Source organism: Triticum urartu, chromosome 7A (assembly GCF_056163025.1).
Source record: "Triticum urartu cultivar PI428250 chromosome 7A, HENAU_Tu73, whole genome shotgun sequence".
Lineage (NCBI taxonomy): Eukaryota > Viridiplantae > Streptophyta > Magnoliopsida > Poales > Poaceae > Triticum > Triticum urartu.
The window spans coordinates 527,689,562-527,708,387 of NC_141879.1; positions in this window are offsets into that span (position 1 = coordinate 527,689,562).

Below are 18,826 nucleotides of genomic sequence, written 5' to 3' on the forward strand. Positions count from 1 at the left end.
GGGAATCTCTAGATGTCCCTCTTGGCGATCACTCTACCTGTTTTCAGGACCAGTATGCAGCTCCTCCTTGGTCTTGGCATGTCAAATAGCCACTGTCGCTTCTCGCACTCCTTATTTGTTCACGTACGCTCTAACATATTAGTTAAAATTATAATGGAAACAGTTTGCGACCCGACATATGTGGCATATTCTTCTTTATTTTTATTTTTGCCATTTTAATTTGCATCCGTACACCTTGGTATGCCGTAATCTGCCAGGGGCTTTATTGCGCCCCACACTATGGCAACAAGTCTGAACACTTTTACAGTATAGTTTGGCACCCCGAATTCAGCATTATATGCATTGGCTCCGAATCATTTCTTTGGTCAATAGTTGGGTTGCCTGGCTCCTGAGCTTACTACCTTACGTTCCGCTATATCGGCTAGGGTAGTAAAGGGAGAACTACTACGATTGTGTCCCGGTTTATCCGGATGAGCACCTCAGTAGAGAAAGCCGAAAACTGACTGTCATGATGCGGCGTGAGCCGGTCAGCCCTTCGGAGGTTTCAAATCTTTAGCGATTTTCCAGCATTACACGACGAATCGGTTCTCATCCGATCAGGTGTTTACAACACCCTAGTCTGGACACTAGGGGCTGCACCTATATTTTCATTGTCAAACTCCTATGGCTAAGTGAGGGTAATAAAGCCACATAGTCTGATTTTTTGGTTCTTTGCGCTAAACACCTCCTTTAAGGACCAAACTCTTGGATAAAGTGTGTTTAGATTCAACCCGAACACCCCCGTACTACCTACGTGGGGGCTGAAGCCGACGACTGGCCAACGCTCAGATTTGATAAAAACAGCCGCAAAGGAGGTAAAAAAATTAAACTAAACAAAACAACAAAGTATTATATTACATATCAAGCCTTGTGTTTATCATACGGGGCGGGATTATATGAATGTATTCATTCGAAAATTATGTCCTTAGCACATTTCTCCGCCACAATGCGGGATCCCTTCAGAACATCTTCAAAATACTGCTCGGGCGTGCGGTGCTCCTTGCCCGCAGGCGGTCCTTCGGCCGCGAGCTTGACGGCATCCATCTTCGCCCATTGTATCTTGACGCGGGCGAAGGCCATCCGCGCACCTTCTGTGCAGACCGACCACTTGATGGCATCAAGCCGCGGGCAGGCATTGAACAGCCGCTTCACGCAGCCGAAGTAGCTGCCGGGTATAGCTTCTGCAGGACACAGCCGGATTATTAAATCCTTCATGGCTAGTTCGGCCACCCTATGCAGCTCGACCAACTGTTTTAGCGAGTCGCTAAAGGGCACCGGATGTTCTGGTGCAAGGTATTGTGACCAAAATAGCTTCTCCTTTGAGCTCCCCTCTTCGGCCTGGAAGAATTCCACAGCGTCAGAAACACTGTGCGGCAAATCCGCAAACGCCCCTGGAGAACTCCAAATCTGAGTCAGTAAGAGATACCTCGGGCTCACATACTTGCTTTGCATAATGAAAGCCTTACCCGCCGCGATCTTATTGGCCTCCTGGATCTCTAGGAGGGCGCCTTGGGCTTCGGCTCAGGCCTCTTGTGCGCTCTGGCGGGCCTTAGCGAGTTTGGACTCTTGGTCCGCATTCTGGCACTCCAAGGACTTACATTTCTTCACTGCGTCCTGGAGCTCCTGCTGGACCTCACCAACCCTGGCCTCATGCTTTTTTCGAGCGGCCTTTTCATTTACCGCTCTCTCCTCGGCCTCGGCCAGCGCCTTTTTGAGGGCCTTTACCTCAGTCGCCGCCCCTAATAAATGTCATGGCACTGTGATCAGCTTACATTATTCATCCCTTCCGGACATACACAATATTATTGCATACCTTGGGTATTCTCCAGCTGGTTTTTCGCATGGCCGAGATCTTCCTCGGTCCGTTCTAGCTTCTGCTTCAGTCCGGAGACTTCGGCGGCATGAGAAGTCGGGGCCAGCAGCGACGCCTGCTTATTCACAAAGACATGTATGATTAGTTTCCTGCGAATAGCTATTTGATCCTCTGTTCGGCTCTTCTTTCCGAACACCGGACAGAGTCTCAGGGGCTACTGTCTATACTGTAACTTTCTTTTCACATAAATGCAACGCTTACCTCAAAGCCTATTAAAAGGCTCGCACAGGCTTCGGTCAGTCCGCTCTTTGTGGACTGAATCTTCTCTCTCACTGCACCCATGAGGGTACAGTGTTCCTCAACGATGGAAGCGCATCACAGCGCCTCCAGTAGAGTATCCGGTGCCTCTGGTTGAATGGAGGTCACCGGTGGAATGGGCACCGATACATCCATTTTGCATCATGCTTTTATATCGATATTTATTGCATTATGGGCTGTTATTACACATTATGTCACAATACTTATGCCTATTCTTTCTTATTTTGCAAGGTTTACATAAAGAGGGAGAATGCCGGCAGCTGGGATTCTGGGCTGGAAAAGGAGCAAATATTAGAGACCTATTCTGCACAGCTCCAAAAGTCCTAAAACTTCACAGAAGTCATTTTCAGAATATATAAAAAATACTGAGAGCAAGAAGTTCACCAAAGGGGCCACACCCTGCCCACGAGGGTGGGGGCGCGCCCCCTACCTCGTGGGCCCCCTTGTGGCCCTCCGATGGCCATCTTCTGCTATATGGAGTCTTTCGATGAGGAAAAAAAATCATAAGCCATCTTTTCGGACGAGACTCACCACCACGAGGCGGAACCTTGGCGGAACCAATCTAGGGCTCTGGCGGAGCTGTTCTGCCGGGGAAACTTCCCTCCGGGAGGGGGAAATCATCGCCATCGTCATCACCAACGCTCCTCTCATCGGGAGAGGGCAATCTCCATCAACTTCTTCACCAGCACCATCTCCTCTCAAAACCCTAGTTCATATCTTGTATCCAATTCTTGTCTCTAAGTCTGGGATTGGTACTCGTGGGTTGCTAGTAGTGTTAATTACTCCTTGTAGTTGATGCTAGTTGGTTTATTTGGTGGGAGATCATATGTTCAGATCCTATATGCATATTAATACCCCTCTTATTATGAACATGAATATGCTTTGTGAGTAGTTACGTTTGTTCCTGAGGACATGGGAGAATTCTTGCTATTAGTAGTCATGTGAATTTGGTATTCGTTTGATATTTTGATGAGATGTATGTTGTCTCTCCTCTAGTGGTGTTATGTGAACGTCGACTACATGACACTTCACCATTATTTGGGCCTAGAGGAAGGCATTGGGAAGTAATAAGTAGATGATGGGTTGCTAGAGTGACAGAAGCTTAAACCCTAGTTTATGTGTTGCTTCGTAAGGGGCTGATTTGGATCCATATGTTTCATGCTATGGTTAGGTTTACCTTAATACTTTTGTTGTAGTTGCAGATGCTTGCAATAGAGGTTAATCATAAGTGGGATGCTTGTCCAAGTAAGGGCAGCACCCAAGCACTGGTCCACCCACATGCCAAATTATCAAAGTACCGAACGCGAATCATATGAACGCGATGAAAACTAGCTTGATGATATTCTCATGTGTCCTCGGGAGCGCTTTACATCATATAAGAGTTTGTCCAGGCTTGTCCTTTGCTACAAAAAGGATTGGGCCACCTTGCTGCACTTAATTTACGTTTGTTACTTGTTGCTCGCTACAAATTATCCTCTCACAAAACTATCTGTTACATATTATTTCAGTGCTTGCAGAGAATACCTTGCTGAAAACCGCTTATCATTTCCTTCTGCTCCTCGTTGGGTTTGACACTCTTACTTATCGAAAGGACTACGATAGATCCCCTATACTTGTGGGTCATCTGGCACAACTCCTTCCAATGAAGGAGGCTGCTGGCCGGATTCCGGAGCCGTATAGGTCTCCGGGACCGCATTCGGCTAGGGGCCGAATTGGACATAGCTCCCACCGCCGGTCTCCATGGGGATCTTCTCCCCCATGTGTTCGGCGGCCGAGGTCTCTTCATTTGGCGTCATCTTGACGACCTCCTGCGTCTCTCCCTGGTCGGGGGTCCTTCGTGACAACACCTCGGCGTCGTCCGTAGCCTTGGGAGAGGAGGCCGTTGGAAGGGACCCGCTGTCCATCACCTTCGGATCCAGCGAGTTCCCCGTAGACGAGGATCGCTCGAGGGTGGAACGAGCCGGACTGCAAATGCACGATTCAACATGTTAGAACTATGAGGTGAAAGAGGAGGATGTATGACTACTTTAGGGGTCCTCGGATACTCATGATTCGGCCAGGGGCTTGTTTCGAGGGCGCCGCCCTAGGCTGCTATCGACGTCCCACATGGAGCTATCCGCGAGGAAAGCCTTTCCCTTCTTGGACGCCTCCGCCTCCAGATCTGTGGAGGCCGCCCTCTTCTCCCCCCCGGAGGGGGAAGTTGCTTTCTTCCTCCTCTTCCTCCTCCTCGTCCTCTTCGGCGACGGAGTGAGTTTCGCCATCTTTGGACGCCGCATCTGAAGTACCCTTGGGATGGAGGCCTCCTCTGGTCCCCTTGGCCTTGTTTGGCCTTCTTCTCCGGCGCCATGTAGGGTGCCGGAACCACACTAGTAGAAAACAGGGCTTTCGTTCGGGCCAGGTAAGCCCATTAGTTCTGATTTAGTCACGAACCGGGACTAATGTGAGCATTGGTCCCGGTTCGTGCGGCTAAAGGCATTAGTCCCGGTTCAAATGAGCCCTTTAGTCCCGGTTTGAGACACGAACTGGGACTAAAGGGTGTGATGCCCTTTAGTCCCGGTTCGTATCTCAAACCGGGACTAAAGATTAGACCTTTAGTCCCGGTTTGAGACACGAACCGGGACTAAAGGATGCCCTTTAGTCCCGGTTCGTGTCTCAAACCGGGACTAAAGGTCCCATTTTTAGACTCTACCCCCCTTGTGGATCGCCTTTTCAATTTTGTAAAAAGCAAAAGAAAATGATAAAAACTTCAAAAAATAAAATCCTTCGAGATGTAGTTATATTACTACATCTACTAGTTAGGAAAATTAAAAAAACTTAAATTTGGACATGTTTTGCAAAAAAGTGTCATGAAAAAGTAAAACAGCTATAACTTTTGCATACGATGTCGAAAAAACTCGTATAATATATCAAAATGTTCAACACGAAAATCCGCATCCGATTTTTACAGCCTACAACATGTTTGCAATTTTTTAGAATCCTCAAATTCCAAAAGGAAAAAAAGATATGCTCAAATTTCAGTTTTTTTGAATTTTGGTTAAATCAGGTCAAACTTTGGTCAAACTACTTATTGAAGAGGTATTAGTGTTAATAAATAATTATTCAAGAATATTAGTGTTACTAAATAATTATTACAGTTTATTAGATTTTTGGTCAAATCTGGTCAAACTATGGTCAAACTACTTATTCAAGAAATATTAGTGTTACTACATAATTATTCAAGTGTTACTAAATAATTATTTCAATTTTTTGAATTTTGGTCAAATCTGGTCAAACTGTGGTCAAACTATGGTCAAACTACTTATTGAAGAAATATTAGTGTTACTAAATAATTATTGTTTTTTAGAATAATAGTTTCAAACTTAAACAGTGAAACGTGTGACTTCATGCTCAAGTTAAACTGCTGAGGGTTAATAGGATTGACATCTTACTATTGTCAGGAAAACAACAAGTGCAGACTTGGAAACGAGGGGGAATAGAACCTGGAAGTTAAGCATGCTCAGGATGGAGTAGTGAGAAGATGGGTGGTCGGCCGGGAAGTTAGATGATTTGGAATGATGAGGGGTGATTAGAGATTGGAGGTTAAATTGAGTAGTGATGAGGGAGGGGTGATTAGAGATTAAATTAGAAAATAATTCAGAAATTTGAAAATCGAATATTTAAAAAAATAATCAAAAAATGTATTTTTTCGTAAAATACCTTTAGTCCCGGTTGGTGTTACCAACCGGGATTAAAGATGGAGCTCCAGTCAGCGGCCACGTGGACGGCCTTTAGTCTCGGTTCATGTAAGAACCGGGACTAAAGGGGGAGGCTTTAGTAATGACCCTTTAGTCCCGGTTCCAGAACCATGACTGAAGGCCCTCTAGAACCGGGACAAAAGGCCCTTTTTCTACTAGTGCGAGCATCTTCGTCAAAAGCGGGATGGCTGGTTCCTCGGGCAGCGCAGCCGAACACCGAATCCGCTCCGCCTTCTTCGTCCAACACTGAAAGGGCAAAATAGGGAAGTTGGGACATCCTCCTTGAGCAAGCCAGAAAGGGATACGCCTTGAAGCATGGAATACTTACCGAACTGGCGGGATGGGCCAGATCGTGTCCGCAGTCCTCGGTTGTCTCCGGCCACGTCTCGTTGGCCTTGAAGAGCATGTTCCAGATCTCCTCATGCGTAGTTCTGAAGAATTATTATAGGGTCTTGTGCTTGGCCGGATTGAACTCCCATAGATGGCAAGCCCGGTTCTGGCATGGAAGGATCCGGTGAATTAGCATCACCTGAATCACATCGACGAGCTTGACATTCTTGTCCATCATGCTCCTAATGCTCGTCTGAAGTGCAGTCAACTCATCCGACAAAGACCAATCCAGGCCCTTCTCCTGCCAGGAGGTAAGCCGCATTGGGGCCCCGGACTTGAATTCGGGAGCCACGGCCCAGGCAGCGTCGCGGGGCTCAGTGACATAGAACCACAACTTCTGCCACCCCTTGACGGTCTCCACGAAGGTGCCTTTGGGCCACGGGACGTTGGACATTTTGCTCACCATGGCGCCTCCACATTCTGCGTGTTCGCCGCCCACCACCTTCGGCTTCACATTAAAGGCCTTCAGCCACAGTCCGAAGTGGGGAGGGATGTGGAGGAAGGCCTCACACACGACGATAAACGCCGAGATGGTGAGAAAGGAATTGGGGTCCAGATCGTGGAAGTCCAGCCCATAGTAGAACATGATTCCGCGAACTAATGGGTGGAGAGGAAATCCTAGCCCGCGGGTGAAATGAGGGATGAACACGACCCTCTCATGGGGCTCCGGAGTGGGGACGACCTGTCCCTTAGGAGGAAGCCGATGGGCGATCTCCCTGGACAAATATCTGGCCTCCCGAAGTTGGGTGATGTCCTTCTCCTTGACGGTGGAGGCCATCCACTTGCCCTGCACTCCGGACATGGTTGGAGTGCTTTCTTGGGGGAGGAAAGATGAGAGAACTTGGGCGCTGGAGCTTGAGAGTGGGTAGACTGAAGGAGAGAAGGCGTGGGTGGAAGAGATGAATTCTTATCTCCTTATAAAGACGACGAATATCAAACGCCTCCCCACTTGCCATGAAACTCGCATATTCCCTAGGGGCCGTGCAGGTGGCATGGTTGGATTACCCATACCCGTATTGATGAGGATCCCGCAATAAGGGGGCACGATCTCTGTTTTAACAAGACGTGCCAATAAAACCGCATCTCGAAATACGAATCGGCAGGTCGAAAAACGGTTTGAAATAATAATCGGGCAGGGATGTGATATCATGTTACAAAAAGTTGTCAGTGGATGGGACTCATGAAATATTATACTCTCTGCGGTGGTGTGGTACTTGTTTTGTAGATCCGGACTCGGTCGTTGTTCGAAGACTATATTCATCAGAGTATTCGGAGAAGGAACCCGCCTTGCAATGCCGAAGACAATTACGCACCGGACACCACGTCATTAAAGCCTGGTTCACGGGCTACTGAGGGAGTCCTGGATTAGGGGGTCCTCGGGTGTCCGGACTATGGTACGTGGTCCGGACTGATGGACTGTGAAGATGCAAGACCGAAGACTCTTGCCCGTGTCCGGATGGGACTCTCCTTGGCGTGGAAGGCAAGCTTGGCATCTCAATATGAAGATTCCTTTCTCTGTAACCGACATTGTACAACCCTAGTCCCCCCCGATGTCTATATAAACCGAAGGGCTTAGTCCGTAGAGGAGGAGAAGTCAATCATAATCAGATAGGCTAGACTTCTTGGGTTTTAGCCATTACGATCTCATGGTAGATCAACTCTTGTAACCCCCATACTCATCAATATTAATCTAGCAGGACGTAGGGTTTTACCTCCATCGAGAGGGACCGAACCTGGGTAAACATTGTGTTCCCTGTCTCCTGTTACCATCAACCTCAGACGAACAGTTCGGGACCCCCTACCCGAGATCCGCCAGTTTTGACACCGATAATAAGCTCTACGTTCACATACAACGGGTGCAAGGTAGTTTTGCACAAGCAGAATACTCAGGTTAAAATTGACGAGCCTAGCATATGCAGATATGGCCTCGGAACACTGAGACTGAAAGGTCGAGCGTGAATAGTAGATATGATCAACATAGCGATGTTCACCATTGAAAACTTCTCCATCTCACGTGATGATCGGACATGGTTTAGTTGATATGGATCACGTGATCATTTAGATGACTAGAGGGATGTCTATCTAAGTGGGAGTTCTTAAGTAATATGATTAACTGAACTTTAATTTATCATGAACTTAGTACCTGATAGTATTTTGCATGTCTATGTTGTTGTAGATAAATGGCCCGTGCTACTGTTCCTTTGAATTTTAGTGCGTTCCTAGAGAAAGCTAAGTTGAAATATGATGGTAGCAACTACATGGACTGGGTCCGTAACTTGAGGATTATCCTCATTGCTGCACAGAAGAATTACGTCTTGGAAGCACCGCTAGGTGCAAAGCCCGCTGCAGGAGTAACACCATATGTTATGAACGTCTGGCAGAGCAAAGCTGATGACTACTCGATAGTTCAGTGTGCCATGCTTTACGGCTGAGAATCGGGACTTCAACGACGTTTTGAACGTCATGGAGCATATGAGATGTTCCAGGAGTTGAAGTTAATATTTCAAGCAAATTCCTGAATTTAGAGATATGAAGTCTCCAATAAGTTCTATAGCTGCAAGATGGAGGAGAATAGTTCTGTCAGTGAACATATACTCAGAATGTCTGGGTACGACAACCACTTGACTCAACTGGGAGTTAATCTTCCTAATGATAGTGTCATTGATAGAGTTCTTCAATCACTGCCACCAAGCTACAAAAGCTTCATGATGAACTATAATATGCAATGATGGATAAGACAATTCCCGAGCTCTTCGCAATGTTAAAGGCTGTAGAGGTAGAAATCAAAAAGGAGCATCAAGTGTTGATGGTCAACAAGACCACTAGTTTCAAGAAGAAGGGCAAAGGGAAGAAGGGGAACTTCGAGAAGAACGGCAAACAAGTTGCTACTCAAGTGAAGAAGCCCAAGTCTAGACCTAAGCCTAAGACTGAGTGTTGCTACTGCAAAGGGGCTGGTCACTGGAAGCGGAACTGCCCCAAGTATTTGGCGGATAAGAAGGTTGGTAAAGTGAAAGGTATATTTGATATACATGTTATTGATGTGTACCTTACTAATGCTCGTAGTAGCGCCTGGGTATTTGATACTGGTTTTGTTACTCATATTTGCAACTCGAAATAGGGGTTACGAATTAAGCGAAGATTGTCTAAGGACGAGGTGACGATGCGCGTGGGAAATGGTTCCAAAGTCGATGTGATCGTGGTCGGCACGCTACCTCTACATCTACCTTTGGGATTAGTATTTGACCTGAATAATTGTTATTTGGTGCTAGCGTTAAGCATGAACATTATATCTGGATATTGTTTGATGCGAGACAATTATTCATTTAAATCAGAGAATAATGGTTGTTTTATTTATATGAGTAATATCTTTTATGGTCATGCACCCTTGATGAGTGGTCTATGTTTATTGAATCTCGATAGTAGTGATACACATATTCATAGTATTGAAGCCAAAAGATATAAGTTTAATAATGATAGTGCAATTTATTTTGTGGCATTGCCGTTTAGGTCATATTGGTGTAAAGCGCATGAAGAAACTCCATGCTGATGGGCTTTTGGAATCACTTGATTATGAATCACTTGATGCTTGCGAACCATGCCTCATGGGAAACATGACTAAGACTCCATTCTCCGGAGGAATGGAACGAGCAACAAACTTATTGGAAATAATACATACTAATGTATGTGGTCCGATGAGTGTTGATGCCCGTGGCGGGTATCGTTATTTTCTGACCTCCACACATGATTTGAGCAGATATGGGTATATCTACTTGATGAAACATAAGTCTGAAACATTTGAAAAGTTCAAAGAATTTCAGAGTGAAGTGGAAAATCATCGTAACAAGAAAATTAAGTTTCTACACTCTGATCGTGGAGGTGAATATTTGACTTATGAGTTTGGTCTTCAATTGAAACAATGGGGAATAGTTTTGCAACTCACGCCACGTGGAACACCACAGCGTAATGGTGTGTCTGAACGTCATAACCGCACTTTATTAGATATGGTGCGATCTATGATGTCTCTTACTGATTACCGCTATTGTTTTGGGGTTATGCTTTAGAGACGGCTGCATTCACGTTAAATAGGGCACCGTCTAAAAATCCATTGAGATGACACCGTATGAACTGTGCTTTGGTAAGAAACCCAAGTTGTCGTTTCTTAGAGTTTGGGGTTGTGATGCTTATGTGAAAAAGCTTCAACCTGATAAGCTCGAACCCAAATCAGAGACATGTGTCTTCATAGGATACCCAAAGGAAACTATTGGGTACAGCTTCTATCATAGATCCGAAGGCAAGATATTCGTTGCTAAGAATGGATCCTTTCTAGAGAAGGAGTTTCTCTTGAAAGAAGTGAGTGGGAGGAAAGTAGAACTTGATGAGGTAACTATACCTTCTCCCTTATTGGAAAGCAGTTCATCACATAAATCAATTCTAGTGATTCCTACACCAATTAGTGAGGAAGTTAATGATGATGATCATGAAACTTCTGATCAAGTTACTACCGAACCTCGTAGGTCAACCAGAGCAAGATCCGCACCAGAGTGGTATAGTTATCCTATTCTAGGGGTCATGTTACTTGACCATGACAAACCTATGAACTATGAGGAAGCGATGATGAGCCCAGATTACGCAAAATAGCTTGAGCCCATGAAACCTGAGATGGGATCAACGTATGAGAACGAAGTATGGATTTTGGTTGACTTGCCCGATGATCGGCAAACCATAGAGAATAAATGGATCTTCAAGAAGAAGACTGATGCTGACGGTAATGTTACTATCTACAAAGCTCGACTTGTTGCGAAAGGTTTTTGACAAGTTCAAGGAGTTGACTATGATGAGACCTTCTCACCCATAGCGACGCTTAAGTCAGTCCGAATCATGTTAGCAATTGCCGTATTTTATGATTATGAAATTTGGCAAATGGATGTCAAAACTGCATTCCTTAATGGATATCTTAAAGAAGAGTTGTATATGATGCAACCAGAAGGTTTTGTCGATCCAAAAGGTGCTAACAAAGTGTGCAAGCTCCAGCGATCCATTTATGGACTGGTGCAAGCATCTTGGAGTTGGAATATACGCTTTGATAGTGTGATCAAAGCATATGGTTTTATACAGAATTTTGGAGAAGCTTGTATTTAGAAGAAAGTGAGTGGGAGCTCTGTAGCATTTCTGATATTATATGTGGATGACATATTGTTGATCGGAAATGATACTGAATTTCTGAATAGCATAAAAGGAACTTGAATAAGAATTTTTCAATGAAAGACCTCGGTGAAGCTGCTTATATATTGGGCATCAAGATCCATAGAGATAGATCAAGACGCTTAATTGGACTTCCACAAAGCACATACCTTGATAAAGTTTTGAAAAAGTTCAAAATGTATCAAGCAAAGAAAGGGTTCTTGCCTGTGTTAGAAGGTGTGAAGTTCAGTCAGACTCAATGCCCGACCACTGCAGAAGATAGAGAGAAAATGAAAATCGAAGACGGGGCAAGCAGCGGAGACTTTGATTATCCCTGCAGTCGACATAACTAAAACTCCAGGTGGTTAAACCGAATCACACAGAACAAGGGAGCACCTTGCTCTGATACCAATTGAAAGTTCGTTATATCGACTAGAGGGGGGGTGAATAGGCGATTTTTATGAAAGTCTTCAAAACGTGAGAGTTGTGAAGACAAACAATGAAGATCATGCCTATTACTATGCAGCGGAAGTTAGATTACACTAGGCCAGCCATGGTCATGTATTCAATAGAGTGAAAGCGCAATGACAAACAGCTTCAGTGTAATAAGGATCAGGTAGGAAGAAGTTATGAAGTCAAACAGATCATACATTCATGTTGTGAAGACAAAAGATAAAGCAAGCATGCAATGGCTTCACAATGAATAACTGTAAGAGAAAGGAAGTGAAGATGAAACCAGTGACACGTTGAAGACAATGATTTGTTGGACCAGTTCCAGTTGCTGTGACAACTGTACGTCTGGTTGGAGCGGCTAGGTATTTAAACCAAAGGACACACAGTCCCGGACACCCAGTCAAGGACACTTAGTCCAAGACACCCAGTCCTCACCGTTTTCTCCTTGAGCTAAGGTCACACAGACCTCGCCCAATCACTCAGGTAAGTCTTCAAGGTAGACTCCCAGACCTTCACAGACTTCGTTCACTGACAATCCACAATTTCTCTTGGATGCTCAGAACGCGACGCCTAACCGTCTGGAGGATGCACAGTCCTCAAGTGTAATAAGTCTTCAAATCACACAGACACAAAGACTTAAGTGATGCCCAATTTACTCTGGCTCTGGGTGGTTAGGGCTTTTCTCCTCACTGGGAATTTTTCTTTCAAAGGCTTCGAGGTGGGTTGCTCTCAAACGACAAAAGTCGTGCACTGAAATCTGAGCAGCCAACCATTTATGGTTGTGGGGGGTGGACTATTTATAGCCACATGGCAACCCGACCTGATCTGTCCGAAATGACCCTGGGTCACTAAGGAACTGACACGTGTACCAACGGTCGAATTTTGAAGTCACACGGCAACTTTACTTGGGCTACAAGTAAAGCTGACTTGTCTGACTCTGGACAAGATTTTCTCTCAAAGTCTTCGCTCGAAGACATAGGATTTGAATTAGGCATCACTTCAGTCATTCTGACTGGTTCTCTTCGACCCCACTTAACAGTACGGTGGTTCCTATGACACAACATGAATGAAATAAAACTACGAAGGATCTAGGTCTTCGAGTTCCAAAAGCTTCATAGGGAGTCTTCTCATGTCATTGTCTTCAATATGAATATCTTCATAAGCCACCATTGTCTTCAATGTCTTCGTACATTTTTAGGGGTCATCTCTGGTAGTAAAACCGAATCAATGAGGGACTTCTACCTGTGTTTTCCTGCAATTCTCACAAACACATTAGTCCCTCAGCTAGGTTTGTCGTCAATACTCCAAAACCAACTAGGGGTGGCACTAGATGCACTTACAATCTCCCCCTTTTTGGTGATTGATGACAAACTAGTTGAAGTTTTCAACGGGAAACATAATTTGTGAAATTGTAAAAGAATTGTCTTCATAAGTTGTAAGGGCTCCCCCTGAAGATGTGCATATAAGTAATTTGCTTCTTGAATGCAAATGCACATGGCAGGTTGTACTTGTGGAGATCCACTTCAACTTTTGACAATCCACTATGCATGTGAAAGTATATGAAGATAATGACATGCATAATGGAAAATGGACGTCTGCAGAATGAGATGAGTGCGGAATTTATTGTCGCACATGCGGAATTTATCTTTGCAAAACGGAGTGACAAACAGGTAGCAGACGACCATCAAGGCTAAGTGTTACAACTCAATGAAGCAAATGTAGCAAAAAAATGGGAGTTGTAAGCACGAAGCAAAATGTAGCAAAATATGAAGGCACCCGCCCATAGTGACCCGCTTGAAGACTTTGACCATCATATGCTTCTCCCCCTTTTGTCAGTGATGACCAAAAAGGTTTGAAGACATAGAGGTTTCTACGCGTTCCCAGGCGCAGCAGGGTCGGTGGAGTTGTTTGGCGGCGGTGCAGACGAGCTTGGTGCTGATTCGACGCGCGTTGAAGCAGGTGGAGATGATGTCGCATCATCTTCTTCTTCAATAATCCGGGCACACACGATGGCAGCAGAAGAAGAGAACTCTGACTCTTCAAGTGATGGTGTGCTGCGCATCACCGCTCTTCTTGGAGGCGTGGAGTCAAATTTGAAATGCTCTGTGAAGCCATCCTCATGCAGTTTAGCTTTAGGGCACATCATGGTGTGGCCCTTCCAAGTGCGGCGACAGGTCTCGTGTGTGACAAATGCATTCTTGGTTGCCAGATTTCTGATGCGATTGACTTCTTGCATGATGCTTCTCATCTGCCTCTTGAGCCAGTCGTGATGCCTATCTTGCTTTTGGTGAAGAGCCACAAGAAGCTCTCTGTCATTGAGTGCATGAGCGCGCTTCTTGGGTCTCTTTGCAGCTGTGCTGTTGGTGGCTTCAGTTGATGCAGGGGCACGTGTGGTGCCAGCCATTGGATACACTTGGGAGAGAGCTTCAACACCTTCAATATTTTGAGTGAAGCTCTGGTGTTCTGCATTCTGAAGACTTAGTGGTTGCTTGGCCGGCTCTGGATATATTGCTTCAGCAGATGTGTCCACATCTGGCAAAAATATCCTATGATTGCGGGTTGAGGGTTGATAGGAGATTGCAGAGTGAAGCTTGATCAGCCTCATAACCCAAGGAGCATAAAACTTTAATCCAAACAGTTCTGAAGCAGACGCTGCAAATTGACGGATGAAGAGATCCTGTGCATTGAAGCATTTGCCATGAAGAATGCAGAAGATGAGAGTCTTCATTGCACCATCAATTGTCGCATATCGAGAGTGTCCCTTGACAGGCCATAGAGTCCGCCTTATGATATGATATATTGTTCTGGGCAAGTACTCTAAGTCTTCAACGAAGAACCTAGTTGGATAGGGTGCATTCGGAGGCAGTGGCTTCATCATTGAGAGCATCTGACTCATATCTGGCTCAGGACGCTGAAATATGCTCTCAATTGCTTCAGCATGGAGTTGGCACCCTTCTTCAAAGAATTCGCCAGGAGTGGGAATGCCGGTAAGCTCAATTAGGTCGAAAGCATTGGCTTCATGATGGATATTGCCTGTCATCCACTCCAGGATCCATGTCTTCGGATCTCTGTTATAGCCTTTGATATGCAAAGTGGCATAGAACTGGAGCAGAAGCTCTTCGTTCCAGTGCTCTTCGTCAGTGATAAATGGCAGCAAACCCACTTGCTTGAAGCAATCCAGTGCTTCTTCCAGACCAGGCACACCAGCAACAGCTTCAACCTCAAGGCGCTTGTGAGGAAAGATGCGGCCTTGGTTGTAAAGGATGCATGAATAATAGCTGCGCTGTTGATGGCTCCAGAACCTATCTGATACAATCCATTCCCTTGAATAAGGGTTCTTGGAGCGGTCGAAAAACGTGTTATCTGCCCTGAATCCGTTGATGTTGAAGGAACCAGGAGCTGATGCAGGACCTGGGAACCTTGGTAGTCGTGGGATCGGCTTCTAGACCTGGGGCCTGTGCGCAATATGATAGTTGAATTGTGGTCCGGCAGCAGACTCAGGCACAGAATGTTCAGGAGCAGTAGCTTCAGTGTCTTCTGAAGCTGTTGTTGGGGAGGGCTCCACATTTGCTTCGGCGTTGTTTGTGGCAGCCTCAACATTTTCAGCTTCAGGCACGTTCTCCTTGAGAACTGCTTCTTGTTGGTGTGGGGGAGTTGGAGCTTGTGGTATTTCTGCTTGCTCTTCGGCTGATGCAGCCGGAATGTCTTCAGTAGCCTGAGCCCTTGGCCCTTTGCGAAGCCTATGGAGTGTAGGCGCTGGTGGAGTTGCAGTGGGTTGGGGCTCATCTTCCTCCTGTGGGCGATCTGCCCACGACGCATTTTGTGTGATTGGCGTCAATGGACGACCAATACTGATCTATTCGCTTGTCTCAAGCTGAGGAAGGGCTGCATCACCTTGCACATTGTCTTGGGGACCAATGTCTTCAGCAGCATTGGGGTTGGCTGCTGGAATGTCTTCAGCGTGCGGAGCCTCTATGTAAGCAGGTTCATGCACTGTCAACTGACGGTCTGCGTCAGGATAGCGGACGCAGAGTGGTTCAACTATCAGGGGCTCTGTGGGAGCAGCCCAACATTTCTTGGTCTTGCGCTTCTTGATGATGGGTTCAGAAGGAGAGGCTTCAGAATGTTTTCTCTTCTTAGCTTTAGCCTCTGCAGTCCGTGTCTTCTTGTGCTGTGAGGCGGTTGGTCGACTCTTTGGCTTCGAGCCAGTCGTTGCAGCGGGGAAGACAATCGGAGCATCAGGTTCTGACCTTGGCGCTTCAGGTTCGGGCACAGCCGCCTTCTTTTTCTTCTTCGCGGCCATCCTGGGGTTAATGCCGGGACGCCCAAGTGCCTTGCGCTTTTCTGCCTCATTGTAGGCTTGCACGCAGCGATCAGCCAAAGTCTTCATGCGTTCTCGCGAGCCTTGAGCTTCGGCACGCGTCTTCAGGAAGTTTTCTTTCAGCTCGTGCAACATGATCTTGAAGTTTTTCACTTCTTGCACACTGAGCTTGGCCACGTGCTTCTTGAACTGAGCCTTTTCATGATCAATTTTCTGCTTCAGTTCTACAATTCGCTGGGCTATTGCAAGTTTTGAAGCGATTGCACCTTGAAAGGCAACGCTGAGGCCTATGGGTAGCTGCAGATCATTGAAGCTTATGTCTGGTGTGTCAAACCATTCATCGATGAAGTTGTGGATGATGGCGACATCAAACAGAGGCAGATTGTTGAAGATTTCAGCCTCCTCCTTGCTCTTGATGAGCTGCTCAAGAGCATCATCTCCAAGATCTTCATTGCTTGAAAGATCAATGGCTTCGCAGCGCAGAATGTCAGCAGCTGTGAGCTCTTTGCCTGAGTGTGGCTGAGGCTTCTTGGCTTCTTGGGGCTTGGACACTCGTGATAAGCCTTCTGACTGCACACTGGCTTCAGGAGGTGCAGTTGCTAAAGGCTTCACTCTTGCGATCTTGGGAGAAGCGGCTGGCTTTGAAGCTTTTGGAGCTTTTGGCTTCTTCTGCTTTGGCTTCGGAGCAGCAGGGGCGTCATCTGACTCAGTATCTGCTGGAGGGTCATTCACATCAGTCCCTTGGACTAGGATGCGAGTGATGAGGCCTGCAAGATTGGCATACGGCCCGATGATATTTGGATCGGCGTTGCGTGTGCCATCTGCCCTTGGTGAGGAGGGACCAGGGTTGAAGTCAAGCCCAAATTTCTTCTTGTTTATCTTCGCTGACTGTTGTGCAAACTGAAAGTTGCGCTTGAAGAGATTGTCATCGCGACACCAGAGAAGTGATGACGGATGTGCCTCAGCTGGCTGTGGTCCTCTCACCATGCATGGATAGAAGCCTTGAGCAATGGCTTCGTCTCTGGACCTGGGTACGAGATTTTTGTATAATACATCTCCCCACGGTCTCTTGATGGCGCACTTCTCCGCATATTCCTGAGTGACGAAGCGGTAGTGGAACCATTGCTCTGCCCAATATCTTCGAATCCATTGGATTCGTGTCTTGCGCTGACCATAGCTTTCTTCAGGATCAGTTTTGTACATCTCTGCCAATTCATCAGGCAGATCTTTGGATGTTTCACCACGTCGCTGTCTGCCTCCCTTCCTTGCTGCTGTTTCTGAAGCCATGAATAACTTGGAAGGCTTCAAGATGTTCAAAGGCTTCAAAGGCTTCCTTTTGCAAGAACTGGCTTCAGGCGAGTTGATGTGATGCTGCAAGTACTCTGCAAATGAATGCAGACTATGAGAACCAAAGGATTCTCCCACGGACATGTACCTGTGACAGCATTAAGGTGCGAGGGAAGGGGAAGAGGTCATATGCATTCTCAGAAGATTTTGAAGATAAATCGGTTTAGAAGACATTGACCTCATTATGCGAAGACATTCACTTGTAGATAAGAAGTTGGTTCCAGATTTGTACGAACCCATAGATCAGTACAAGTGAGGAATCTAACTACTTTATGAAGCACAAGTGAATATACTAGGCATGTTATGAGATGCAGCGAGAGATTTAACTGGTGTGAAGAGAAACTTCTTATGGCAGAAAGTGACTGAACTGTAGGATTAAAAGAAGCTGTAAAAAGCGGTTTTATTTACCACACTTGGAACTGCTAGACGAAGTGAGAGTTGAGGTCGAGCAGTTCAATCCTCCGTGCCCTAACTTGGCAACGGAAGACACCTACGGCGACGGCGGAGAGAGCGATGTCCGCTGTCGGCGTGAAAACGGCGTCGGAGAGGTTGCGGCAGTGAAGCGCTTCGTCGCCGGCGTCGTCGAGTGCTAGCGGTGGCGCTAGGGTTCGTGCGAGGGTGGAAGAAGGAGATAATGACCGCAGTGAATCGTGTATTTATAGGGATAGAGGCGGCACTACGTTATTACGCAGGTACCCCTGGCGGTTCGCATTTGAGGCACGCGTGGCCAGTTAGAGGAAGATTGGGATTTGTTCCATGTCCCACGCACGCCTAAATTGTCGGGCGGTCGTTCCTTCTTCTCCGGATCTTATGTGGAGGAATGAGCATTAAAAACGGACTTTTATAGTTGTCACTATGTCTTCAGCTGACAAGGACACAGTGAAGACATTTGACAGTTTCAACAGAATGCATATGACTTGGAGAGATAGAGTTTGAGATAGAAAGCATAGAGAGGTTAGGGTCCGATCACATTCACTTAGTTCAAAAGATTCAACCAAGAAGACATAGCTATAAGTGAATGCTGTAGAGGACAGAACATCAGTACATATATATCCATATAATCAACGCAGTGAAGATAATCATGAAGACATATTGAGAATGAAACCAAACCAATTGTGAAGACATTGAGAGGTAACGCCATGAGAGAAACACTTCAAAATGGAACGTTTGGTGGTGGCGTTACCCACCGTATAGGAAGTATTAGACCCAGACACGACGCACAATTATCGT